The following is a 27,922-nucleotide window of genomic DNA, read 5'->3' on the forward strand; positions in this document are numbered from 1 at the left end:
AGCTGGGTCACATCTATAAAGAGAAACTCCCCTTCATCAATGTTTGATGACCGGAAGAGACGGATCTCATGGGAAAGGCAGGATCAATGCTTGATTCTTTCTCTTTATTTACCAGCCTTCAAGATAATGAGACAGTTCCTTAGTATCCTCTAAAGGCAACACAGTTGGTTTGGGTCATTACATTTTTTTTAGTGTTACTGTGAATGATGTGCTCCAGCCCGCTGCAGTCTCATCCCTACTGACCGTCAAGTGGCCCATCTTGGCTGGTGGAAGCTTAATCAGGTTGGTTCCTGAGTCTCTTAGTGGAACCTTAGTAACCTCTGATAATAAAATACTTTAAAGGGACAGGGAAAATATAAAATTTACAAATGCTGTTTAAAATGTTGAAAGGAGTACAGTGAAACTTCTTAATAAAACCAGTCATTCACCAAAGACTCTCTTGAAAATGCTTGCTAAAGTTTGATCGATTTATAAACAAAATAGTAAGTTATGTTAGCTAAAATTGAAAGCTCGAAGAAAAACAAGGGTTTCAACCTTACTTAATCCAAATTTATTTTTTAAAAGGTAGTTGAACAGAATTGTTTCAAACCAATCTTTTTTTTATACGAAAATTGTCTCATAGGACATCAAAAAAAAAACAATCCCTGTCTGCGGGCCGTAAGCAATTCTGATGCTGGTGCACTGTGGCACCACTCAGAGGAAGACTACACTTTCATCCAACCCATGATTCCCTCAGTGAGAATCACCCACCTCTACTGAAATACATCTCATATCGGGGAGCGCAGCATGTCTTCGGCATCCAGCTTCCTACTGTGTCCTTTTATTACTGGGGGAAGGGGAAATTCCCTTTTCATTCCATAACCAGTGATTATGAGACACTGGGCTAGCTGCAGGGACACAATGATGACTAAATTCCCTGTGAAGCCGGGAAGCAGACAAGTAAACAACTATGTTTAACCCAAGCATCAATACTTTCCAAAAGGGTGTGGGAGCAGGAAAGAGGGCCGATAACTGCATAAGGAAGGCAGAGTGAGCTCTCGAGAGAAGGTGGGTGTTTAAGCTTTGACTCCCTAGAGCAGTCAGACTTTGCCAGGTGGAAAGCGCCAAAGGCATTCCAGGTCGGGAACAGGGTAAGCGCAGGGAACAGCAAGAGTGCAAGAGGCTAAAACAGAGGAGTGAGAAAGTGCCCTTAACGCTGGCTCCCCTTGACCCAGCGGCGCTAGTTCTGCCCTCCAGAACCACACTGCAGTGAATAAAACCGCTGATGTCTAGTGAGTGCGAGCACGGTTCTAGACATCATTTAATGTATTCCCTCATTTAATCCTTATAACAACCCCATGGGGAAGGTACTCCATTTTGCAGGTGAGCAGGGAGGGGTTAAGAAACTTGCCCAAGGCCCCAAGATCAGGGGAGGCGGGGCCAGGATCCAGACAGGATCCAGGAATCCAGACAGCTTGGCTCTAAGCCAGCTCTCTCACCACTCTGCTAAATACCTCCCAGACACAAGCTCCTGCCTCTTCCACCTCCTGTTATCACATGAAAATAGCTGGAAGGGCTGTCACCAATTTTCAAGAGGATGTCTGCTCAGGGTGTGATGAACTGACTGAAGAGATGCCAGGAGCGCTCCTCAAAGACACCAGCCACCACCACCAAGACTGCAGAAAGCGAGGATTACGCTCACACCTCTTTAGGACAAACATCCCTGGTCCCTTCACCTCTTCCCCAGGCATCCCATCCCTCCTCTGGCCAGGCTCCAGGTGTGACTCTTTTCAGACCAAATGCTCCCACTGGGCATCTGGTCCCTACAGAGTGGGGGAACCAGGACGGGCCTTAAATCCATTTGTTCTGGATTCCATAGCTCTACTTATACAGTTTTTTTTTTTTTTAATTAATAGGCTGTATTTTTTAGAGCAGTTTTAGGTTTACAGAAAAATTGAGTAGATTGTGCAGAGACTTCCCATGTATCTCCTCCCCCATCCTCCCATCCCACCTACAGTGTCTCCTAGTACTAACACCTTGCTTCAGTGTTACAGCATCTTACATCTGTTATAACTGATGAACCGATGTTGATACGTTATTAACCAAGTCCATAGATCACAGCAGGGCTCACTCTTTGTGTCATACATTCTAGGGGTTTTGACAAATACATAATGTCACGTATCCATCATTATAGTATCATACAGAGTATTTTCACCGCCCTAAAAATCCCTGTGCTCCACACATTCATGCCTCCCTCTCTCCCCATAAACTCTGGGGACCACTGATCCTTTTACTGTACCTACTAGTTTGCCTTTTCCGGAATGTCATGTAGTTGGAATCATACAGTATATGGCCTTTTCAGACTGGCTCCTGTCACTTGGTATTTACTTAAGTTCCTCTGTCTTCTCACGGTTTGATAGCTCATTTCTTTTTATTATCAAATAATATCCCGTCATATGATGTACCACCATTTATCCATTCACCTCGTGAAGGACATCTTGGTTGCTTCCAATTTTGGGCAATTATAAATAAAACTGCTCTAAAAATGCGTGTGCAGGATTTTGTGCGGTCATTAAGTTTTCAACTGATTAACTCCTTTGGGCGCAGCCTTTTTTTTTTTTTTTTTTAACAGCTCTATCAGCATACTGGCTTATTTTGAAATTACAGGCAGCTAAAACCCTCAAGGATTCTATTTTTCTGATGCAACTTTTGAATCTCAGTATGTCCTATTACATTGGTTCTTGTTTGACATGGTCCGTCATTCAAACCCACAGCCCTTAATGGTGGCATCAATCACATTTGTTCTCGTGTCCGGCATCATGACACCCACACATGTGAGATCTGCGTGTCATCTGTCCTCGACCACACTGCTGGAGGTGGATGGAGATCGATCGGTACTGGAGCCCTGTGACTCCCACAGTGACCTAGTTTATGAATCAGCACTTTATGAATATGACAGGCCATCCAGTTGGCCGCTACATTCCATCCATGTTACTCCATCCTGCCCGTAAAGACATAATAAGAGATTTTCTTAAACACCTTGTTGAAACCTGCTGCGTTCCTAAGCTCTGAGTGCCTGTAAGTGCTGATCTGCTTGGCTGATGCTGAGAATTACTCTGAAGTATAGAACAGCTCTCAGGAGAAGAACCAAACGCCATTAGGACCTGCCCATGCACATCCCATGGCACAGCCTGATCCAAGCCCCAGGGTGACCTTGCCAATCTGCCGTTCACAGAATTCACAGAAACACGTGGTGACCCCCTCACCCACGGGGGGAATCTTGAAGCAAATATGGCTGCACACAGGTAGCCAGAGGATTCCTGAATGCTGCAGAACGATTATTCAGAGACGGGTTGTGGTCACATTGCACGATGCCCATGAGGTCATGGGAAGCAGAATGATAAAAGTACAGACTTTGAAGAGGGGCGGCTGTGGACAGGCATCTTTCTCACTCAGGGGCGCTACGTAATTTTCCAGGTCCGGTGCAAGGTGAACATGCAGAGACCTCACTGGGGATGGAGAAGTCAACCTCCCCTCCCCACCAGACTGCAGGCCCAACCCACAACAAACAGGAGTTCCCCCCAGTATTGCAGCCTCGACTCCAGGGCGTGTTTGGGACCTGGGTCCGGGCGGGGTGAGGCCCCTGCCCGCCCGTCACTCTGCTCTCCGAGGCACTGCTGGCCGGGGCGAAGACGGTGATCTGTGCCTGAGGAGGACCCTTCTCACACCTGTGCTCAGGCCCCAGCGAGGGGCGGGCGGTCACAGTGGAACACAAGCCTCCCCCTACCGATGCCACCTGGCCACGGCCCTGGGCGGAGGACCCAGGGCAGTCATGCGGGGTGGGGTGGAGAGGGGGAGGGTGGGCAGGGCTGGCGCCCAGTGGCTGGGAGGAGGCGGCCAGAACCCCATCCCGGGGAGGAGGTCCCACACGTGAGCTGAGGCCCCACGCTCCCAGCATGTGCTCCATCGTCCTGTTGAGCTTCACTGACAAAACACGTATCCAACGATGGAAGTACTAAGAAATACAAGATGGTGGCCTCAGAGCATTAATCCCCACGTGCAGGGCCTTCTGAACACCGGGCTCTGTGCGACGGCACAGCTCACACGTCCATTCAGCCAGCCCTATAAAGGCTTTTTTCCTCCTGAAAATCACTTTTAGTTCAACAAAAAGGCCACGGACACTTGCCTTTCCCCAAATTAGACTAGGGACCTGTGACTGCATCAACAGATCCTAGAAGTGAGACCATTAAGAAGCACTACCAACTCCCAAGTTTCCAGCTTTTGTAAATATCTTTCTGCAGCTGGATGGGCTTTTTATAACCAATTAAATTAAAATACCATTTTAAATTAAAATATCATTTCTGTTTACTAAGACAGTTACATGTACTTCTTTTAGCTGACATAACATTTATCTGACAAGGGGTAATCAAGACTTTGGAAACCAAGACAGGTGAACATTATATAGGACAACTATAATATACACATACATATCATGGTAGGTAAACATTACATATGACAATTATATGCTATATATAAATATATAAAATTATATACAAGTTTCATACATATATAAAACCATATGTATATAAGAATACCCATCTGTCCTATAAATACATACTGTATGATTTAGCTGCTATTGGGAAGATAAAGTTCTGCAACTCACTATGTGCACTTTCTTTTAGCAAGTTGTGTCCAACTCTATATCCCAGTGGGATGACTGCTTTAAAAAAATACCACACTGGGACTTCCCCGGTGGCACAGTGGTTAAGAATCCATCTGCCAATGCAGGGGACATGGGTTCGGTTCCTGGTCTGGGAAGATCCCACATGCCGTGGAGCAACTAAGCCCATGCGCCACAACTACTGAGCCCACGTGCTACAACTACTGAAGTTTGCTCGCCTAGAGCCCGTGATCCACAACAAGAGAAGCCACCGCAATGAGAAGCCCACACACTGCAACGAAGAGTAGCCCCTGCTCACCACAACTAGAGAAAGCCTGCACGCAGCAACAAAGACCCAGCACGGCCAAAAAAAAAAATACCACGTTACCCAGCTGACTCATGTTTAGCTTGTGATAATTACAGTCCACGGATGATTTCTAGCCATGCTTGTATAGCATCATTTCTGATTCATTTTTATATTGGATACATTTGTCTATTTGCTTTTTTCTTCCTGTTGTTTCTTTCTTCTACACTTTCTTCTCTCGTTCTCTGGTTCGGTTACATCATTTTGAATTTTAATCTAGTTTTCAAGTCACCAACAGCCAGAGCCCACTTGGTATTGTTGGGATGGTTTATGCCACTAGTCTCTACTCAGCTACCTGGGCCAGCTAAGAAATAAGACCCAACCGTATGCTCAGAGCCAAGGGAGGGTATAAGGAAAACAGGTAGGGATCCAGAGAAAACCTAAACAACTATAAGGGTAAACCCTCTACTAATTGTAAAAGAAAAAAAAAATAGAGGAGACTGGGGAACCCCCAAATGATATCCATTTTGGAATGGGCTGTGATTTTAAGCAGAAAATTTTCCTATCAAATTATGGGCTTTGGGGGCTTCCCTGGTGGAGCAGTGGTTGGGGGTCTGCCTGCCAATGCAGGGGACACGGGTTCGAGCCCTGGTCTGGGAAGATCCCACGTGCCGCGGAGCAACTGGGCCTGTGTGCCACTATTACTGAAGCCCGCGCGCCTAGAGCCTGTGCTTGGCAACAAGAGAAGCCACCGCAACGAGAAGCCCGCGCACCGCAACGGAGAGTAGCCCCCGCTCGCCGCAATGAGAGAAAAGCCCGTGCGCAGCAACGAAGACCCAATGCAGCCAAAAACAATAAATAAATAAAATAAAATAATTTTAAAAAAAATTATGGGCTTTGACTAATATCAAACCAGTCTGCATTCGCTGCCCATAAGCCACGGACAGGAGAGCTAGACACCCACTCCACGAAGATGCTCAACAAGCAAAATGACAGGCTGGGAACTAAATTACACTCAGGTCACCCATCGTCTCAGCTTTCTGTGCGCGAATCATTCAAGGCCACAGCTTTTCCCTGTCCCTTTACTGGTTTCAGGATGCCAGGTGTGCGTGGGGTTCGGGATTGGAGGAAGGAACAGCAGGGAGGCCAGAGCCCCGGGATGGGCTATGTGGACAATTTACATGATGGAAAAGGAGATGAAAGCACTAGAGCGATCTTCTGTGGACCTCTGCTCCGTGGCTAACTACAAATTGCTAAAACACCTTTTCTCGACTAGTTGTGTATCTGTTTGATACACAAGGAAAGCCTAACTAACTCTTCCATTACTTCATGATAAGTTTTGCAAAGCCAAATTAAATGGCTTGACAGAATAAACTTCTTGTAAAAGCAAAGAAAGGGATAGTTCACAAAAACAAACAGAACAACTTCTTTGGTAAGGGATGAAAAGGACATCCCATGGGATATTTAGCTCATCCCATGTGTAACAACCTAACCCTCATTTCTGGGTAAAGCATAACCCACTTTGTACTATGAAATGAAGGCTGTCAACAGCTAAAATACACATTTTTGTCTTCAGAGAAAGGAAGTCTGTGGACAAAAGCACTAGAACCCTCCACAGTTCTCATGCAGGAATTAATCTGCAGTGTTTGCTTTGTAGCTCTTTCAAAAGAGAGATCTAAAAAGGAGGTTTAGTTCTCCTTTACTGAAATATATAGAACCACAGACTTTGCCTAGATAGAGTCCTTCGTGTACATTGGCTTTATTTAATATTACGGTGGCTCTAATCATAAAAGAAGGACCTCATATGATTTATCCAACATTGTTCAAAGTCCAGATCACATTTTTCTGGAAAATAATTCTGTCATCTTCTCAAGTGTTAGGCGTACTGGCAGTCATCTTCCTTAATATTGCAAAATTCTGAATCTTCACTGAAGTTTGCTTCAATTTTTCCTGGTCTTTTATCCAGATCCTGCAAAAATACTGTCTGAAGATGCGATATGAAACTAAACTATACACCACTAAGGGGGGAAAGAAGCTGGCAAATAAGCTATGACCCTCTGAATTGTAAAATGCATCCCAATTTCAAACCTGTTTAAACATGAAGGTATGTCAAGGAGAAGGGGGATATGTTTCTTAGGAATCAACAAAATATACGATTTTAAATAATTGAGAAAGTAGAGGGTAATCATGCAATAGAGCAAGATAATGACTCGATTCACTGCAAATCAGAGACTAAGTTAAACTCGGAAGCGTTTCTTTTTTTTCACCAAAGTACTTCTTTAGTTGTGATGACCAGAAGAGTGAATTAGAAGCAAGAGGTGAGAAGTATGAAGAAAAATAAAGAGGCAAGCTTCTTTACAGAGGGAGGTGAGAAATTCTGGAAGCCACCCATAGGCAGGGAGGCATCAGACTGCAGCAACCAGAAAGGGTCCGAGTCAGGCTGGCTCCAGTAGAAACCGGTGGCAATAATCCAGTGAATTCAGGGAACATGCCCAGCTCTGCAAGGCATGGTGGACAAACCACAGGACAGTGGGGAAGAGCAGCGGGGAGTTTGCGTTCTTGAGCCCAGAGAGTGGGAGGAGCCAAGGGCGCAGCAGGAGTGGAACCAAGTCCATCTGAGGTCAAGGCAAGGCGAAATCAGGCTTGCTTTTACCCCAGCTCTGCAATGGAATTAAGAGAAAAGCCACAGGCAAATCAAGTCAGGAGCACCGGGCCATGCGGTGGGCTCTTTAGCGCCACCTAGTGTATACTGTCTGCCCATCCACCTTGCCTCACGCCTGTCCCAGGTGGTCACTGCAGCTCAGTAGAAGCTGACTTCCAAGCAGGGTTGGGTGAGTCAACCTGTGCTGCCCCTTCCGGCTGAGTTACCAGTAAGTTAAATACTAACTGCAAGATTCCGTCACAGAAAGGCGCTAGAAGAAGAAAGAAGAGATCTGATCAAAGTCATGCATTGCAGTGGAGCACAGGAGGATAAGAGGGACGAAGGCGGGGTGGCGGTGTACAGAAAAGGGACAGTGAAACCCAGACGCACAGAGGGGGAGAAAGAAATAAATACGAGGTCAAGCAGCTGTTGTCATGGCAGCCCGGTTGGTTTACATGGGTTTGTATGCAAATGGCAATGAGATAGATACTGTGTGTCTGCCCAGTGGCACCTGCAGAGTTTGAGTTTTGGCCCCAATCACACAGCTGGTGAGAAACACCTCCATCCTCCTCTCTACGCCTCAGTATTTTCATCTGTAAAGTGCACACTGGCTAGATAAGTCCTTCCCCAAACTGACTGACCATCACATTACTCAGGACACTTTTTCAAAATACAGATTCCTGGGCTCCATTCTGGACCTGGGAGAGAAGAATCCTTGGGGTGAGGCACAGGAACCTACGTGTTAATAGCTAGGTTTGCAAACACTGAGCTGCAATGATCTCCCCAGGCATTTCCCATCCAAACATTCTCTGAGTCCATGAACCATAAACCTAGAAGCAATACCTCACAACTGATCCAAATCCAAGCTGAACTTGGGGCCTCTCCCTTCATAAATAAATGCATACACTGGGTACAAGACACAGTGGCAGGGGTTAAAGAGGCTTCTAAGAAGACCAGCTCTTGGGTAGGGGGTAGGGGGCCAGACATACAGTAATGAGTTCCATGAACCATTATGGGCAAGCCTGAGAAAGAAAGAAGCTGAGAGGTAATGAGGATTTACCATTTGCTAGATATTTTCACATCTTCATCTCATTTTTTGTTGAAGTACAATTGATTTACAACATTGTTAGTTTCAGGTGTTAATTTCAGGTATACAGCAAAATGATTCAGTTACATATTTTTTTTCAGATTATTTTCCACTATAGGTTATTAAAAGATACTGAATATAGTTCCCTGTGTTATACAGTAAATCCTTGTTGCTTATCTATCTTGTGTATAGTAGTTTGTACCTGTTAATCCCATACTCTTAATTTACCTCTCCCTCCCACTTCCTTTCCCCTTTGACAAGCATAAGTTTGTTTTCTACATCTTCATCTCATTTAATGCTCCTGCACAACCCGATGAAGTTAATATGTGGAAATTATACACTCATAAATAGACTAGGTTAGAGCAATTCGTCTAAAACTGTCCAGCCTATAATTGAAAGAGTTGGGTCTTCTTGACTCCAAGTCCACTTCCCTATTTACACACCATTTATGGAGACCCTTGACATCCCACTTTAACCAACCAATCTAAAACACCAGAATGTTCTAGATAGCAGGGTTGAAAGAGCAATTGTCATATGGGCTCCTGCCTTTTAAATGCCCATTCAGTTGTGCTCAACCACTCATCAGCTCACATCCACACTCCGTTCAAGACCCCATTCCAATGCACCTGACCCTGTCCAGGGTCCGCCAAAAGGAATTCAGCCACTCTGCAGTTCCAAGACGGACAGCATTGCCACAGCTGTCGATGATCTTCTTGTTCCTCCAGCTCCTTCACTCCGAAAACCCAAGGATGCAAGCCGCTGGACTTCAGCCCTGGGGCTTCCACACGGCCCCCACCCCACCTTGGTTCTGCCCTGTTGGTTGGCCTGGTCCTCCAGCCCATCCCTGCCCTGCTCCCGCTCCTCCCTCTCTTCATGGGAAGCCCGGCCAGGGCTCTGCCTCCCCAGCTCCAGTCAATCCCTTTCCAGGTGAATGAACCCCGATCACACTCTAATACACATTGTCCAAGATCACGGGCACACAGAGATGGGCCTCCTGGAATGACCATTCCCCGTCAAGTTCCTAGGCTCGGCAACAAGATTCACACAGCCCAGACCCTCTCCCACCCAGTCTGAGGCCACGATGTTCCAGAACTAGGACTGAGGCTTTTACACCCCTTGAGCCAAGTGTCTGGACTGAACCGACCACCACAAGGTCCACTTCTACGTCAAGGTGAATGAGCCTGCAGCTGGCCTGGTCAGCCCCGCAGAGCTGAGGACCATCCTGTCTCTCCTAAACTCCCTGCTAGAAAATGAGACGTTCTCTCAGGCTGCCAAAGAGACCAAGGCTGAAACAGCTGAACAAACTATAAGAAACTGTGTGGATTAGAACGAACAGGTGACTTCAGATCAGAGAGACCACAGTATCCTGCTTGACACCTTGTCCGGCATACTTAGGATTGGACAGTAAGTTATACACTCACCCACTAAAGATCCGAACAAACACACAGTGCAGAGAAGCAGCTATCTAATTTGTTTCAAATGTCCAAAACATCAAGACTGAGCACTGAGTTAGTAATGCTGCCATCCTGGGAGGGTCACTTATGGGAAGGCCAAGATCAGGTGTCCTTTATCAGTGTACCAAAGCCGTGCAGGTCAGCAGGGCTGACCCCGGGTCACCCCGTTTAGGAACACAGCCTCCCTAAGACACGGGCAAGCAGTCTCCCCACACAAACACTCCCTTACTAGCAGGAACACCATAGCCAGTAGCTGTCCCAGGAAAAACACCACCTACTTTTCTTATTTGATGCCAGAATGTTCAAAAAACCCCACATAACACCCAGAACGGGACGTGGACTCCTGTCGTCACAGTTTCCACAGATACATGCGGGGGGCAGAACAGTGACGACACACGTGGGCGTCTGTCCCTGAAGAAGGCAACACCAGGAACGGGTCAGTCAAACCTGGAGATTACAGTCCTACTTGGCGTGGCTGCCTGACCAACACAGGATGGGGAATGTTTTCAAAACTTGAGTAAAAATAAGAAGGGTGTGTGCAGGTCCACTGGATGCCCTTCTAGTCGCTGGCACAGGACGGGGGACGTAGGCCATCACTCCCAGCGCACGGGGAGCCACGACCCCTGGAAACTCCACCGCCAAACCTGAGGCGCAGGAGAAAGCACAGCAAATGTCTGGGCACCAGTATTCTGACTCAGGAAGGCCCACTCTGGGCCCACATGCCAATGGCCACTGTCCAGCTGGACTGTGATTGGCAGTGCCACCTCAAGGCCCAAGACTTGCTGTGTCATCCGGGTCGGAAAACCCTTTCTGGTTCTTTCCTATGCGTCCAATCAAAAGAGAAAACAGAAGTGGAGACAGAAATACAGAGAGAGAGACAGATGCCTGTGCATCCGTGAGCAAGGCATGAGAGAGGACCGGTAGCTGCCTCATGGACCCCGGTCCTCGAAATTCCCCAGACTGTGTTTCTGGAACATTCCAAACCAAGAGTAAACTTGGGATGAGAATGAATCTCCTTTGATGGCTGTCAATTCTTCAGGGTCCCCCGACTCCAAGCCCAGGACCTCCAGGACCCCTGGGCAGGGTTTGAGGAACAAACCAAGCAGATCCTCTCCCACCCGCTCAGATGGAGGGCGTGTGAACACACGGGCGGGAGCGAGCTCCCCCTATAACGAAACCGCCCTGTCTGGTGGATTAGTGGAACCTGGCCCCGGAAGTGCAAGACAACTCGCAAATCAGGCTTCCAGCACCTAAGAAGTTATTTTTATTTAAAGTAATATTTTAATGTCTTCTTTTACAATTTGTGGTTTTAAAACTAACTTTCAGTATATAGCACACGCAAGTAGTAATATAAAATTTAATGGAACATTTTTAAGTGGGAAACTGTGATTCGGAAAAAGAACCACAGGGCAAGGGCTCTGGCCCGAGTGAGTTTACAGCCGGGGTGCCACAGACGTGAGGCGGCTCGCTCCATAATCCTTATTGTTTTTGACAAATGAGGAAACTGAAGCTCAGAAAGATTAAGTCCTTTAACTGGGCTCATCTTGCTAGAAGCTAGTTCACCTCTAGTTCACCCCTCCTCCTTAGCCACACACACACACACACACACACACACACACACACACACACACACACACACTAGCCTGCCTTCGTGAGCACTGATTTCTACTATATCTCAGTCCAAAAAGCAACTGAGAGAGCTTAAATGTCCACTGTAACACAGAATAAATACAAAACGATAAGGAAACTGGCAAAGAGAAAATAAAGAAAAGACGATTACTCAGGTTTAAGCTTAGCCCACAGGAATTCAAACCATGAGTTGAGATGCAAAATGACAGCCGCAAATTTGGTCCTGAGAAGACCTCTTTGGTGTAAGAACTTGATATTTCATCATTAGGAAAACCCTTTTTCACCCCAATAAAAGAAGGCAAACTAACAGAGTGAACATTTCCTTATCTTCTTAATATGAAAAGAATCAATCAATAAAACACAGCGAGTGTGTAAGTGAAGCAGTGAAGGTCACAGACGACCACCCCAAGCTCACTTTGAGAGCCCGGGAGCCGCAATAATGATCTGAACAACAATGCAACCCTGACTTGTTAAAAGTGAAGTCAGTCAGACAGAGAAAGACAAACATCATATGATATCACTTATATGTGGAATCTAAAAAAAAATGATACAAGTGGACTTATTTACAAAACAGAAATAGAGTCACAGACAAAGAAAACAAACTTATGGTTACCAAAGGGGATGGGGGAGAGATAAATCAGGAGTTTGGGATAACACATATACGCTACTATATATAAAACAGAGAAACAACAAGGACCTACTGTATAGCACAGGGAACTATATTCAATATCTTATAATAACCTATAATGGAAAAGAATCTGAAAAAGAACAGATACATATACATATACATGTATGTATGCATATGTGTATGTGTGTGTGTATATATATATAAAACTGAATCACTTTGCTGTACACCAGAAACTAACACAACATTGTAAATTAACTATACTTCAATTTTTTAAAAATCGTTAAAAAAAGTGAACCTCTTGGGATGTTTGTTTGTTTTTAATGCTTTTCACCGTTTGCCAAAAAAGGAGCAATAAAAGAGGAAGACAAGATAAATGGTGACTGAAAGTGTTACAGGAGGGAGTAAAGCCACCCCCTCCAACACCCGCAGCTTCCAAACTCCCGTGGCTGCGCTAGAAGGTGGGGGCATCACCAACAGGCCCGCCCTCCCCTGCACACCCGTGGGCGGCGGCAACAGCCCTACAGCTGTCTCTAATTAAACAAGGGAAACAAAGCCGTCCCTTAGCACGGTGGGAACCAACTTCTAGCGGAAAACACATGTCCTCCTGAGAATTCCACCTGAGAGTCCCAGGGCCAAATTAACTCTCCCAACATACAGACAACACCCGTGAAAAACAATGCCAGGAAGCAGAGTAAGAGCACACGTGATGAGCAAAGGCGACAGTTTCTCATTAAGCTCTCCAAGAGAGCGACTCAGCTTCTGTGTTTATAACATTTGGCGTTAAACACGAACAATGAAAGAAAACGCCTCGACACAGCCACGAAGAGCAGACACCAGGAGCCTGGCACCGAAGAGGATCCCCATTTCAATCATAAGCTGTTATTTCAATCAGACGAGCAGTGAATGCGAGGTGAAACTCTGCTTACAAATGACAGAGAGATGCCTTTGGTCAGTTCTTAACGTGTCTTTTTAGAATGACCCCAACCGTGCAGTCAGCTACATCAGAACTTCAAACCTGCTTTCCCCAAAAGGGATCAGCTATTCTGAACAAGGAGGACAGGAGTTCTTCGGCAAAAGGCGTTTCAAAAGCTTGGTAAAGGCACAAGGTCAAGACACTGCCCCGGGGTCACACTCAGTAGCAACACAACCCTGAGAACCTGTCTCCTTGGCCGACTGTGATCATATTTGTCATCCCACTGCTTCCCCAGAAAAACGTCTTTTCCTTTCATGCACTCATCTTGATTCCCACCTGTATATCATTTGCTTGCTCACTTGTTTATCATTTGCTGACACCAAACTGTAAGCTCCATGAGGGGAGGACCCACTCTGTCCAGATCACCAGTGTCACCCCCGGATGAGGTCACTACCTGGCCAAAAGCAGGTGCTCAATAATGCGTTTCTGCATTGCGGCTCATTCCATGTTTGTTGAATGGATGAGTCAATTAACATAATTAAATAATCATGCGTGTAATTAACGTCATCGTTAATCATGAACTTCCTAAAGCACACTATCATAACAGTAGCAGCTTGCCAAAATGGGGGGAAGAATTGCATGAGGAGCGTGAAAATTTCTGCAGTTTTTGAAGACCTTTTGAGAAGCAACGGACAACATGATGGCCCTGGGACCTTGGCTTAGGCTAATTTGTATCTCTTTAAAGGGAAGTCAGTCTGGCTCTCCTAACCTGCCACCGTGCTGAATAAAGCCCTGTTGCGAGCTTTACTGTGATATCGATGTGACTGGTCAGGTCAAGGAGGATGGTGCCCTGGCCAACGCAGGCACCCCCGTCACTGGAGCAGCCGTGATTACGCGAAAGCCACACCCATACACAATACATGTCTGGGCTTCTTTCTACACATCTGGGAGTTCTTCTAACTAGAAGTCAAAGATCATCACTGACATTCTAAGACAATATCCAACCACGGTTCTTTTGTTAACAGCCATGCTTTTGAATGCCACAGGCACGTGGCAAGCATGTCATGAATCGTGGGCTCATGAGCCTTAAGACATCCACCTTCTGCGCCAGGCAAACCCATACACAGCGGAGATTCCACGGGCAACATCAGAGCTAAAACGTTCAGTGATATTATTAAAAGTGAAACATTTTAATGGAAATTATCAATTTCCATGCTGATAAATGAAAGCTAGTATTCGCTCATACTAGTTAATTAAAAAACAGAAAAAGCAACTTTAGGATCATATTTTCCATTTCCACTAGATTATATTTTAAAATCTATTCTAAGGAACTTAGAACCTGAGGCAAAAGTGAAACTTTATTGTCAAGTATCTTTAAATATTTAGATTCATTTATAAGAAAAAGGTTAAATTTAACATATGTACCATTTTTTTTCATAAACTATGAAAGTAAACTGGTTTAAGTCCCTTACTAACGCTTTCTGATACTCTACACGACGTGACAATGCAAGCTGTTGTTTTGAATTTATCCCAAAGGTATTTGGAAGTTAAATTCATAAGGTATGCCAAGAAAATATATATTCATTCCTAAAAAGATGATTTAATAGATGAAGTAAGGTTTCCAAACTACAGTCAGTACCCCCAAGATATATCCATTCATGGAACAGGAACTCAGCTGCAAGAGGAATTTTATATGATGTCCCTTCCTCCAGCTTATGAGCCATTTCCTCCATATACAAAGATGGATTTGGATTTTATGCAATTCATGAGCAACTGAGCCCCAGGGCTAGAGACCACAAGGTTGCCTCCTGACTCCCGGTGAAATTCTCCTCGGGGGACCTGGGATGGGCAAGTCAGCAGCGGCTGCAGTCTTGCACACCACCGTCCCTAAACCCTGCTGTTTGAACAGATAGCTTTAGTCCTTGCTTTTATACTTTGTTGTTATTTCCCAGGAAAGCTTGAATTTTTTTAAACACTGAGTGCACGCAGTTTTTTTGTTTGTGATCGCCCCGTATTATGTGTACCAGCTACAGGACAGCTGGAAGAGAAGAGATCAACAGCTCTTTTCAAGAGATTTTATTAACAACAAAAAAGCCCTTAAGCTGGGTTTGATAAAAAATATAGCTATTAAACGGACCGGGTCGATGTTCATTTCAACAGGTCTTGGTGGTGTCTGAGCAAACATAACTGTCCTTTTGTAGTTCAGGAACATATAAAAATATTTCCTTTGAATAATAAATACATTTTCAAGTGACAAGAATTCTCCCTAGGAAAGGTCTCCCAGGATGGAGTTACCCTCATCATTTGAAAGAAGGTGGTACTCCGTCAGCTGGACGGTAAACATCTTGTTTTGAGTAGATGTGCAAGTCAAATGCAAGCCATGACTACTGAGAGCAGGAGAAAGTCTCCTTTTGTCAAAAGTGACTTTTACAAGCTCTGGCTTCTGTGACAGCAGGTAAGAAGGGAGGGTGAAGTCTGGGGGGAATGCCTGAAGCTCACAGCTAGGAGCTCTGGAGGGGCCTGGCGAGTCTTGGGGAGATGTGTCAATACACCAACTCCAGACGCTCAAAACCCCAGAGGTGTGGTTGGATCCACTCAGCAGAGTCTCCACACGGGCGTGTAAAATCATGTGGTGGGCAGTTCTGCCCTTGGGAACATTGTGATTCTACCTTCCTAAGTTTCCTCGTGCTCATGGCTTCCACACTTGGTGGCGTGCAGTTTTCAGAAAGGGTCACGTTGTCACCAGCTCATTGCGGGGCCTTGGGACTCAGTTTCTTCATCTATCAAATGAGGTGGTAAAACTGAAGCAAGGATTCCCTACCTTTTATTTCATCATACAGGTGCCTTCTTTTGCAAGGTTTTAGCTGCTAACAAAATACATAGCACAGTTTACTAGGTCAGAGTGAGTGCAACTTTGTCATAGAAATAAGCCTCTTCCCCAGTTGTTTGAAATACCGAAAGCAGGTCAGTACCTCCAAAGAACTGGGGAGCTCGGGCTCCTAGGTGATTCTAATAGATTCATGCTATGATTCCTGGGCTGAAATCTGCGACTCTGGATGTCCATTTCGTTCAGTGCTACACAGATCAGCAAAACACACGCCCAGAAGTGCCAGCGTGGTTTTCTGGAAGCACACAAGCAGAAAGGGGCAGCAACGTAGCATTTGGCTCCAAACCAGACCTCGAATGTAAACAGTGACACTCTGGCTCAAGGTGGCCTGGTCTATGACAAGTTAGGACACTACGTGTTTTGAGCGTTGTGCTAATGAGGTCAAGGTATGAATTCTCTCCGCCTTTTAGTTCAATTAGGCCCAGCCTATCCTAGGATCGCAAGTTCCCGCACAGCCGGGCCAGGTGCCAGGCTTGACGCCCACCCCCCGGGGCACGACTCAGCCAAGCCCATGGGATCCAGCCAGGGCAGCATCCCTGCACGATTCGGGGGGGCAGGGAGGTGCCACTCAGGCTCTTTTCTGCGTGAGTAACCTTTGGAGGCACACAGAAGCCCTGTGTTCAGTTCCATCCATCTCGAGAATGGACCACCGAAGTCAGATGCAGCCTTTACATGGCAAGCAAACATAGGGTCCCAGAAGTAAGAAAGGCAAAAAGAAATGCTTTAAGCTTGCCCCGAAGATCTAAAGCACAAGCTAGAATAACACAGCAGTCAGACTGACTCCTTACCCAAATACCAGAAATCATAAACCAATAGCTGGACCAATTGCAGACCATCTATAAGAGATCAGGCGTTGGAAAGGTATCCATCTGCGAAAAGCAACTCTGGAAGCAAGCCAGAAAGGAGGGCAGTGCTTCAAAATTCTAAGGGAAAATTATTCCCCACCCAGAATTCTAAACCAAGCCAAACCAGCAATCAGCTGGAAGGGTGGGATAAAGATATTTTCTGCACGCAAGTTCTCAAAACATGCTAGAGGATGTACTCTCTCGATACCGAAGAGGCCACCAAGAAAGAGTCCAGTAACAGAAAACAGGCAGACGCAAAGCACTCAGAGCAAACACAAGAAAACCTTAAACCTTAAACCATCGTGAATCATCTCAAGGAGAAGACATGGGTGCTGCTGACCCCGTTCTCAGCAGGGGTCCAGTAACAGAGGCTCTCACACGGGAGAGGGGGAACGGGGTGACGACACAGATGTCCTGCAGGGACAGCAGGCCCAGGGGACAATCAGACTAGATCAGAACAGGGGGAGAAGGACTCCAAGAAGGGTGGCTCCCAGGGAAAGAAAGAGAAAGAGAAACTGAGGTGTGAGTCTGATAGAGTTGACCTTTATCAAAAGGAGTTTTCCAGAAATGTTGGAGAGTTAGAAAGATCGAACAGAAAAAATGCTAAGAGCCAACAGCAAAATAGAGTTGTACAAGAAAGGGACTGTAAACATGGACGTCCTTCCCCACGAAAGCAACAGCCAGTCTCATCCGCCCTCAACCTCCTCAGTCTCAGGAGCTCCTCCTCCTCCTTCAAAGAGAAATCAGCTGCCATTGGCAGGTGACCCCCTAGCCACCTGCCCTCCAGGTGTGCCCACCTTTCCCCCTGGTCCTCAGGTGTCAGAGGAGGAGGTGTCCTTCTAAGCCCAGCCCCCATGGGCTTCCCCAGAGCCCCTTGCTGTCCCTCTTCCCTTCCCCTGTCTCCACCCTTCCCTCTCCGTTCCTCCATCCTCACAGATGCCAGCACCTGTCAGAGGACCCATCGGGCATCAGCAGAGCAGGTGGAGAATGGCATGGGGGCGGGCTCAGGACTCTGCAGAAGGAGTGAACACAGTGAGGTAGGAGATTGGCTCCACGTTGAGGGGCTGCAACTGGTCTCCCGCTGATACTTGGAGATAAGATACCAGCAGGCGCACTGGGCCCTGATCACGTGAAAGCACAAGTGAGACGACGGGCCGGAGACCACCCGGAAAACTGCCCCCATACAAGCAACCTAAGCCACCCCTATTGCACGCAACTCACTCCAAGTTTGCCTGTGTGTTCTTCCACATGTACTTTGCTTCTAATAAACACCGTCTCTATTTCACAGTCTTGGTCCCTTTGCTGAATTCCTTCCTCAAAGACAAGGACCAAGGTCCTTCTTCCACAGCTGGAATCAACAGAAACAGCTAACAATAGAACGCTTCTGACATTCAAAATCAGCTATCTTGGTAGGCATGAAAGCCAGGCACTGGGGAGAGAACGGATTTCCTAAACTGTCTGAACTCCCGTTGGCCAAGTCAGGATCTGGCCTGAGGACCAAATCCCAGAGGGGCCCTGGAGGGCAGGGTAGGGAGTTCTGTCCTCCACAGAGACTGAGCCACGATGCTGCAGCAGGAGGAGGTGGTGAGGGGCTGGGAGGAAGGGAGGGTCCCCCTTCTGGTGTGACTGGGAAGGCCAGGCCCTCATGCCGGCCAGGAAGGGCACTTGCCGATGGAACCCTAGCGGACCCGGCCGCGACCTCACCTGGCTCCCGGGGAACCCCGCTCTCTGGGACTCGCCGCGCTCTGACCCTCCTGCCAAAGATGCTCCTTCATCACCGCCTTGCTGAGGTCGGTTTCCTCACACTCTCCCCAGGCTCTCTTCTCATACAGCCCAGCAGGTGCTCCCTAGGAAACTCCACCACCCCCAACACACACACATCTGTACTTCAACCCAACCCGTCCCCTGCTGCAACCCCAGTGACCCTCAGAATGGTTAACACCAGCCACTCCTCATTCACCCTCGGAGGCTGAGGCACTCCCCCACCCCCTCTCTTCTCCCATCCAAGAAATCACTCGGTCGTCCTGATTTTATCGCCAGAGTCTCCCCACCCCGCTGCCTCTCTTCACCACCACGTGTTCCTGCAAAGGTGTCCTGCCCCACCTCTGGCCCCAGGTTCTCGCTCCCCTCATTCACCCGGGGTGGGGGGGGGTGGTGATGGAAAGCCGGTAAGCATAGTCTGGCACACTCGCTGCCTGAAGTTCTGAGCTAAAACTAATGGTGTCTCCTGCTTGCTCAACCAGCTGCAGCCACACTGGACTCCGTGCTGTTCCGCAAACACCCCCAGCCCACTCACCCCAGGGCCTTTGCACAGCCTGTTCCCTCTGCCTGGAGCATTCTGCTGCAGAAGTAGCTGCTTGGATCCTTCCCTAATGTGCTCTTCGGGCGTCAGCTCACAGTCACTCCTCTGAGAAGCCTGCACTGACTACCCCAGAAAAGTAGCACCTCCTGGTCCCTCCCTGTCCCTTGTCCCTGCTTTAGTTTTCTCCACAGCACCTAGCTTCTCCTAGCATTTTGTGCATTTGTTTATTGTCTTTCTTCCACCATTTCCACCACGAAAATATAAGCTCCATGAGGAGAGGGATCTCATGCTTTCTTGTCCACTGTTACATCTCTAGCACCAAGAACAGTGTCAGCATGTAGTAGACAATAAATATTTGTTAAAGTTTTGAATGGAGGTCTTAAAAGAAAGGGACTATGGCTATATGACAGTCTATATATGATGGCACTTACACAAAAGTAATAGACAGAGACTGCTTATTTGATATAGTCCAAATTCCTTAGCACAATCCAATAGTGAACTCTTCAGAAACTGACCCCAATGTTTCTCTTTCCAAACTCACCTGTGGATATTCCCTCTAGAACATAAAATACCTGCCCCGCCCCTCCCCTCCCCTCCCATCCTCTCCCCTTCCCTTCCCCTCTCTCTATATATAAATGAATAGTTATGAGTGCTACTGTGTACCCTGTTCAAGCTTCCATCAGTTAACTGAGTACCTAGCACATAATAGCTACTCAATATGTATTAGTTCTCTTCCACTTTTTACATACTGATTATCCTGTCTTTTCCCCAATCTCCATAGCCCCATTTGCTGCCTAAGGAAATCCTATTGGCTCATCTTGGCCCATGTATGATAATTTAGTGCTCGCAGCATAACCTGAGAATTACTTGCTTACTAATCTGTGCCTCTCACCAGGGGTCAGAATGTGTCTTAGTCATCACTGTATTCCCAGCAGCTAGTGATAATGATACACCTCATTTATTTGTACTCATTTCGATCAATCAGGCAGCTTAAAAACATTCACGCACAACAGGATAAGAAGGAAAAACAGCAGCAAAAAGAAGCTGAGGGACAGTTATTACCCAAATAGGCATAACCATAAAATTGTGCAAAATCACTAAAGATGAGCTTTGTGGTTATTACACTAGAGAAGAAAACCTGATGGGTTTCTAGAATGAGCATTAATCTGGTAAAAACAGCCCCATTTCTTAGGTCCTCAACCAGCAGTTCCTGGTGCTAAAGGACCAAGGCCTAGAGAACAGCCTTACATGGGAACTCGTGAAAGATTTCCTGGGTCTAAGAATAAGCACATGAGGCCACTACTCAAGAAACATTTACTGAATATAAAAAACGTCCACAACTATTTTCAATGACCTGAAGCCTTTCTATTTTGCAAGGCCTTCCTTAAACCAGCCCTGCCCTATCCAGGCTAGGGGAATACCCTTTAGTCCAGTCCCGTTCACTAAACCTTTTTGAGCATCTACAGGGTTTCAGATCCCATGCTGGTTCCATGCATACAAGAATAATAATTTCTCTTTCCTGCTCCCCAGAATGTACCCTCAGCCTGAGGCAGGTGAGTCTCCCCAGACTGACAACATCCAGTACACGTCCCCCATTTATACCTGGGTTTGTCCCACGTGGAAAGCCCTCACTGTTAACCTTACTTTTATAGTTACACCTTCTCTGCTAGGCCTATACATACAATAAATCACACAGAGATTTCATCAACTATTCCAAACCCCTCTGATATCCACTATTCCTAAACTGTAAAGCCCTAGAAACTGTGGCATACAGTTTAGAAGTGTGGTGCATTGTTTCAATCAATTCACTGAACCAGCCATGTCTCCTAAAGCAGAGAGTAAGCTCTCAGAGCCAAGTGCAGACCTGGGACTTCTGGTATACCCCATGGACCCAACACCATGTGGGTCTGGAGCAGACACTCTTCCACGGCTCCTGATGCCCAGATGGAGCTGAGATAAGGCGAGGGACGTGAACTAGACTCGCTAACAGGCTAAAAAAGATCCCTCTCAATGCAGAACCAACCCTCTCCCAACATAATTATTTTCACCCCATGCTGAAACTATTAAGTGAAATTCTGTAACACTGAAAAATGTAAGCCCTAACTGTTGGTTCCCATATCTGTCTTCTATTATTCCTTAGAGTAATAGAGTTTTTTTAAAAAAAAAAAAAAGAAAGAAACACTGAATTTGTAGAAAAGGACATCGCTTCATCACCCAGGCCCGTGACCCAGGTTAGGACTGTGCTACTGAATATGGGTAGCCGCTAACCACATGCAGCTATTTGAACTGAAGTTTAAGTTCAAGAAAATTAAAAATACAGTTCCTGAGTCACACTAGTCACATGTCATAAGCTCAATAACCACAATAGGCTACTTGCTACCATATCAGACAGTACAAACGTAAACTATTTCCATCACTGCAAATATTCTATTGAATAGTACAGGTTAAAGTCATCGTTAATAACTCAATTAACTTCTATGGGCCTGTTTCCTCTTGTGTAAAAAGGGAATAATACCTGCCTCACTGGTTGCTGTTAAGATTTAAATGAGGTGCTAAATGTGAGCATCGTTAATAGTTTTACTAGTTGTAGTTTGACGAACTATACCTGCGTACATAGTTATATACACGGGTATAGTTTGACGGCAGCAGCAATCATTAATAGTAGTGGCTGTCAAAGGAGTTACTATCAAGTAGAATAAAGAAATTCTATCTCAGGCCATGTGAAGAGGAGGATGCTGTCCAGGAAGATGGGGAAAAGTACCCATTGGTCACATCATCTCAGAATGCTGCATCTGAGGAGGAATACGTACAAACTGAAGCATGTTCAGAAGAGTCTGGTGAGTGCAAGGAGCCCAGGATTTCTCATCTGGGGGAAAGAAGAAATGGAGAACAGAACAAATCTTGAAACAGACAAAGGACTGTCCTGGGGAGGGAGCCCGGATCTTGGGCAGCTGTAGAGATAACAAAGAGGTGAGCTTAACTCAGTATAGGAAAAATATTTGCTAGTCAGAATTGTCCAGCAGTGGAAATGCTGCCTTATGGAGAAGAGGGTTCATGATCCCAGAAAGTGCTCAAATGCAGTGATTCTCACACTCGAGTCACCTGGTGAGCTGGAGAAAATTCAGATGCTCCGGCCCCACCCCAGGGATTCTGGCTCAGATGTGTGGGGTGGAGCCCACGATTTGTATCTCTACAAGCGCCCAGGTGATGGCCACGATGATGCCAGTAAGAGATCGCTCTTTGAGGGGCACTGCTCTAATGCAAGCTGGCCCAACCCGTCAGCGATGGCATAGAGGGGCTCTTGACATCAAGTGGGAGCTGGACCCTGCAACCTTCCAAACCAACTCCAGAGGACAGGCCTCCAAGGACTCTAAGTGGGTCCTGGGCATTCCAGATTGCACAGGTGCCCAGCCTGAAATACGGCAAAAGTTAGAGGACCCAGGGTCTCCTGCAGGGCATGCCCTTGTGTCCTCACCTCAGGCTAATCAGTTTCTTGCAGTTGAACTATTTATACAAGTGGAGGGTAATGTCATCATGTAGTGCCAGATGCTCTGAGGAAAGAGGCCCAGCATAGATTTCTCTGCATGCATGGTCTCCAACTGCGGGTTCAAGACTAGATCACATCCGAGCAGCTTTCCAGGCTGCATTGTGTGTGGCATTCAGTTTCAGTATCATGACCAGCAAGGAGACCAAGAAGACAGACATAATCCTCCAGCCCTTGCTACCCAAGGCAACTGCCACGTGGCCAGAGCTTGCCACACTCCTCTCACCAAAACCAGACATTTCACACAAAGATTTGTGCCTGAATTTTTTCAATAGCTTTACTCATAAGAGCCAACCGTGAAAACAACCCCAAAGAACATCAACTAGCAAATGGATAAACAAATTGAGGTATATCCCCAAAGTGGCAGACTAGTCAACAATAATGAGAAACAAACAACTGATATACACAACAGGGATGAATTTCAAAGCTTTATGCTGGGTAAGCAAAGCCAGGCACAAAAACATCATATTACAAGGTATCATTTATATGAAACTTTAACAAAGACAAATCTAATCTATAGGGACAGAAAACAGATCAATCCCCGGGGTGGCTACGGGTGGGAAAGGAAGCCAAAGTAATCTTTAGGAGTGATGGAATGTTCTAGATCTTGATTGCCATTGTGGTTCCATGGGCGTTTACATTTGACTGTTCACTTAGAGCGTGTGCGTTTTATTGACAGTATACCGCAAGCAGCTAATTCTTTAAAAACAAAAGCAAATGGGTATCTTCTGTTTCACTGGGTTCATTCTATTTGATGGCGTGCTTAAAATTGGTGTCACTGGTTGCCCCTGGAAGGAGACAGGTAGCCAGTGACAGGCGTCGGAAAGAGCTTTTCAAACTGTTTACCATTTTATACTTTTAAACTTTTGCACTGTGAGGCTGTACTGACCATTCTTTAATAAATAAAATTTAAAATTAAGAAAAAGAATTCACAAACATGTCCCTCATTGGTAAAATGAGAGACCCAACCCTAGGACTATAAGACTGTTGTGCGATCTATTTCAGGTTGTGGAAACCCTGCTTCTTGAGACAGGTGCTTTACGGTCTGTATTTTATCAAACTCCTCTGAGCTCTGAGTGAATACCAATTTTTTTAAGCATTATTTAGTATTTTAGTATTTTTCAAAAAATATATCAAAGATAAGAATGCACACACACACTCATAGTTTTAAAATAATTATAACTTGAACACCAGGTAACTTCCACCACTGAAGTCAAAAAACAGAACACTGCCTGTACTCCAAAACCTTCCACGTGCCCTCTGTCATCAAACCTTCTCCCTCCTCCCAGGGATAACCACTCTCTTGATTTTGCAGATAAGAATGTCTTCTATCAATATATCCCTGATCAATACTGTTTAGTTTTGCATAGTTTTCAAAAAACCGAATCATTCTGTATATACTGTGTGCTTTTTTTTTTTTTGCCCAAAATTACGTTTGTAAAATTCATCTGTGTTGTTGCCTATAGCTGTAGTTTATTTTCATTGTTCTATATGTTATTTTATGGTAGGAGTAAATGTACCACAACTTACTTGCCCATTAAAATATTCATGGGCGGGGCTTCCCTGGTGGCACAGTGGTTGAGAATCTGCCTGCCAATGCAGGGGACACGGGTTCGAGCCCTGGTCTGGGAAGATCCCACATGCCCCGGAGCGAGTAGGCCCGTGAGCCACAACTACTGAGCCTGCGCATCTGGAGCCTGTGCTCCGCAACAAGAGAGGCCGCGATAGTGAGAGGCCCGCGCACCGCGATGAAGAGTGGCCCCCACTTGCCGCAACAAGAGAAAGCCCTCGCACAGAAACGAAGACCCAACGCGGCCATAAATAAATAAATAAAACTCAATCCCATTTCTTCCCTCCCTCCCTCCTTAAAAAAAAAAAAAAAAAAAAAAAAAAAAAAATTCATGGGCACTTTTACAAGGCATTTTTGGGTCCCCATTGCCTATAGAGAAAACAGGTCCAAACACAAAGCGTGACACTTGAGGCAACCACTGCCCCCAGATGTGTCTCCGAAACACCCAGCCACTCTCATCTCCCCTACTTTTCTCCACCAACTCATGTGGCATTGCATCAGTTGAATATATTGATTGAAACATTAAGTACAATTCCTTAGGACTGGAATGCTGTCGACCATATACTAGATCTACCCAAATCATTCCTGTCCATCCAAATGTGACTCGAGCATGATCTCCTTATGAAGACCCCACAGTCCCTTCTAGTCAGGATGCCACCTCCCCGCAAAAAACTGCATCAAAACGAGTGATCCCGTCTCTGACTCTTTACCACACTCGCTCCATTCAGCCTTGAGTTATACCCATTTGTTATGGCCAAGTCTCAGCTTTTGTGCTTTCAGTGCACAGCACTAAAATCTTGCAGATAATGGGCAGGTAATAAATGTTAGAGCTTCTGAACCCAGGCTCAAAATCCTGAACGCTAGTGCTGGTACCAGGTACTAAACAATCAAAAATATGCATTTAAAAAGTTCATTTCCCCAAAAATAACATCAAGAAAAGTGACAAGATTTGGGTTTCTTATGCTTCTAACATTGATCTTTTTGGGTATTTTTTAATAAAAAATACAAAGCTTTATATTATGCAGTATACTTAATTACCATTTTGCTAACTGCATGATCTATTCATTAGATATACTACTTCCATTTATGAAACCATTGTCTTATGTTCTGTCATTTAGGTTGTATTCAATTTGCACTACTGAAAATAAAACAATTAGTAAATGTAAAAAAAATCCAGAGCTTTAGAGTCCTTGGGACACAGTGTTAGAGTGTCACATAATTTGAGATCACTTGATAAGAAATACACTATTTAGAGAAAACAAAGTCCTTGAAAAATATTTTAACCTCAAAAGCAACAATGAGGAAAAAAACAACATTTTAATAAAATTAATAAATGGGTCAGAAATTCCAATTAACAAGTATTTCAAATTTAAAAGGCAGGACTGTCATGTTTCTGTCCAAGAAAATATACAAATGGAATGTAAATTCTCCAAACAGGAGAAGAAATAAAACAGATAAACAGGAAGCTATAATTAGACTGAATGCCTGGCCATTGTTTGCCTCACCATTAGACTTATTAAAAAATATATGGATGAAAAACATCACTCCCGAATAATACCAAATATGCCTTTCAATTATTTTATGCAAAAATCATTCTTTTCAATAGATATTAAGAATACATCACAGAAAAAATGTTTGCCACTCATGTTACAGAAATTAGGCTAAAGTTCTTAACATGAAAAGAGCTCCTGGGACTTCCCTGGTGGCGCAGTGGTTAAGAATCCGCCTGCCAATGCAGGGGACACGGGTTCGAGCCCTGGTCCGGGAAGATCCCACATGCCGCGGAGCAACTAATCCCGTGGCCACAGCTACTGAAGCCCACGCACCTAGAGCCCGTGCTCTGCAACAAGAGAAGCCACCGCAATGAGAAGCCCGCGCGCCACAACGAAGAGTAGCCCCCGCACGCAGCAACAAAGACCCAACGAAGCCATAAATAAATAAATAATTTTATTTTTTTTAAAAAAAGAGCTCCTACAAATCAACAGGAAAAAGCCCAATGGCTCAATTAAAAATATGGGCAAAAGTTATTTGTAAACAGATAACGCAAAGAAAAGATAATTATAATGGCTCTTGAATGTGAGAAAAAAATGCTCAGTCTCAGAGAAATGCAAATTAAAACCATATTGCGATAGCCTTTTTCACCTATCAGATTTGCAAATCAAAAAGTTTAATAAAATGCTGTTAGGCAAGGGTATATAAAGAAACAGGCAGTCACACGCACTGCTGGTTTGAGTATAAATTGGTAGAACTCCAGGGAAGTGCAATAATACACTGATAGCCATCAAAACTACAAGTGCACATCCCCTCTGACGCAACAATTCCACTTCTGGCAATTCATCCTACAGCAATACTTGCTTATATGCAAAATAATGCATGTTTAGGCCATTAGCTATAATGCTGTCATAGCAAAAGTTGGAAACAATCTTAGTCCATCAGCAGGAGACAGGTTAATCCGTGACATCCATATAGTGGAATTCTGTGCAGCTGGAAAAGAACAAGGAAGTGATCGCCAAAGTACACTAAGAGGAAAAATAGTCCAGATAGTATTCCACAATTTGCGTAGAATATTTTGTATTTGCTGAAATATGCACTGTCTGGAAAGATACACAGGAAACTCGTAACGTTGATTGCTTCTGGTAGGAAAGTGGGTAGCCAGAGACAGGCATGGGAAAAAGATTTACAGAGTGTTTAACCTTTTGTACCTTTAAACTTTTGAACTCTGAGGCTATTGGCTATTTTTTTTAATAAATAAAATTTAAAATTAAGAAAGAGAATTTTACCTCATTGGTAAAATGAGAGAGACCCTGCCCTAAGACTATGGGACTGTTGCCCAATCTAGCATCAGACACTATATTGTCCTTCTTTTGAGTGCCCACTGTAACTTCATAACAGGTTGCAGAACTACGGAATATACTCTAGAAACACTGATAGCTAAGAGACCCAAAGTGCGGTTAATTCACGTTCAGGAGTCTAATAAGAAAGAGCTCGGGCTTCCCTGGTGGCGCAGTGGTTAAGAATCCACCCGTCAATGCAGGGGACACGGGCTCGAGCCCTGGTCCGGGAAGATTCCACATGCCTCAGAGCAACTAAGCCCGTGCACCACAACTACTGAGCCTGTGCTCTAGAGCCCATGATCCACAACTACTGAGCCCGTGCACCACAACTACTGAAGCCCATGCGCCTAGAGCCCGTGCTCCGCAACAAGAGAAGCCACCGCAATGAGAAGCCCGTGCACCACAACGAAGAGTAGCCCCCGCTCGCCGCAACTAGAGAAAGCCCGCGTGCAGCAACGAAGACCCAACACAGCCAAAAAAAATAAATAATAAAAAAAAAAGAAAGAAAGAAAGAAACAGCTCATTTCAGGAGAAAAACCAGGGCTAGCACAGATCTGCAGAAAAACCTTCAGGTTAAAGGAGCTAACCTAGAAAGTGGCTGTGTATGTTTCGGTCATTTATTTCCTCACTTTAAGCTTAAGAAAT

At 45.4% G+C, this 27,922-nt stretch overlaps 1 protein-coding gene across 1 annotated transcript in view; it reads right to left on the minus strand.

Annotated features, from left to right (window-relative positions):
• Positions 1 to 27,922, minus strand: part of RETREG1 (reticulophagy regulator 1) — a 127,674-nt gene that overhangs the window by 98,386 nt on the left and 1,366 nt on the right. The gene's annotated exons all lie outside the window — the stretch shown is intronic.

Source organism: Balaenoptera musculus, chromosome 3, assembly GCF_009873245.2.
Source record: "Balaenoptera musculus isolate JJ_BM4_2016_0621 chromosome 3, mBalMus1.pri.v3, whole genome shotgun sequence".
In the NCBI taxonomy this organism is placed as follows: domain Eukaryota; kingdom Metazoa; phylum Chordata; class Mammalia; order Artiodactyla; family Balaenopteridae; genus Balaenoptera; species Balaenoptera musculus.